Genomic DNA, 1,605 nt, shown 5'->3' with positions numbered 1-1,605 from the left:
TACCCTAGTTCCCGACTCTCGACCCCCTCATGTCACGTTTGTCTAGTGTCAAAGGATTTAACAAAACCATGTCTTCATCATTAGGCAAAAGTAACATGCGCATGTTGGTACGAAGCTCTCCAAAGTTGTTTTGGAGCGGAGTCCCAGATAGGATAATTCGCTTTTTGGTACAAAGTTCAGCAAGAGCCTTCCGAATATCGCTATTTGGAAGGCCTTTGCTGAAACTCATACCAAAAGGCGAATTATCCTATCCGGGACTCCGTTCCAGAATTATCCTATCCGGGACTCCGTTCTTCAATACTTTGACACTAGGCAACCTCTCGACGCCTCGGCGATCCTCGACCCTCGACCCCTCGATGACCCCCGACCCTTGAACCCTCGACGACGCTCTAACCCTCGACCCTCGACCCCTCGATGACCCTCGACCCTCGAACCCTCGGCCCCTCGACGACCCTCGAACCCTCGGCCCCTCGACGACCCTCGAACCCTCGGCCCCTCGACGACAGTTGAACCCTAGAACCCTTGACCCTCGAACCCTCGAACCCTCGACCCTCGAAGGAGAAAGAAGAAGGAGAAGAAGAGGAAGAAGAAGAAAAAAAAGAGGAGAAGAAGAAAAAAAGGAGAAGAAGGAATAGAGGAGAAGAGAAGAAAAAATAGATCCTCTTGTTATTTTTTTCTCCTCTTCTTCTCCTTCTTCCTCTTCTTATTTTCCTTTTTTCTCTCCTTCTTTTTCTTCTTCTTCCTTCTTCCTCTTTTCTTCTTTTTCCTTATTTTCCTTCTTCCTCGACGACCCTAACCCTAAACAGTAGAACTAACGAGAACGACTCCGCTTGCATACATATGAACAAATATGATCGATCATATCTATGAACAATAAAAACATCATATGATATATGAACAAAAAAATCACATCTATGAACAAAAAAAATCATATGATCATATATATATGCAGAAAAAAACATCATATATGACGCTGAACAAAAAATCATCATATATGCATACATATATATCCATACATCAACATTAATCAACATATATGCAAAAAAACATCATATATATATGCAGAAAAAAAACATATATGCGGGCCACAGCGGCCACGTCCACAGCGGCGGCGAGGGGGGCAGGGCAGGGGCGCGGGGGCTCACTGGGGGCGGCGTCGGCGACGGTGAGGGCGAGGTCGGGGCCGGGCTGAGGCAGATGCGGCGCGCGCGGGGCATGTCAGGGGTCGGCGCGGGGAAGCGACGGTGAGGTCGGGGAGGCTGTCGGCGACGGCGAGGTTGCGGAGGCGTCGGCGATGGCGATTGGTACGGCGACGAGGAGCGGGCGGCCACGGGGCAGGGCGCGGCGATGGGGGCGGGACAGCGACGAGGAGCGGGCGGCGGCGAGGAGGGGAACTGTGATGAAAACTGTAAATTTTCACAAGTGTTGATTATATAGACACAGCATTGGTCCCGGTTCGTAGCACCAACCGGGACCAATGCCCCCCTTTAGTCCCGGTTGGTGCTACCAACCGGGACCAAAGGTCTCTTTTCAGCAGCCCAAAGGGCGGGAAGCAGGGACCTTTGGTCCCGGTTGGTGGCACCAACCGGGACTAAAGGGCGTGCA

The sequence above is a fragment of the Triticum aestivum genome, chromosome 3D (assembly GCF_018294505.1).
Source record: "Triticum aestivum cultivar Chinese Spring chromosome 3D, IWGSC CS RefSeq v2.1, whole genome shotgun sequence".
Taxonomy (NCBI): domain Eukaryota; kingdom Viridiplantae; phylum Streptophyta; class Magnoliopsida; order Poales; family Poaceae; genus Triticum; species Triticum aestivum.
The sequence above is the reverse complement of the archived record's forward strand: the minus strand, read 5'-3'. Positions refer to the sequence as shown.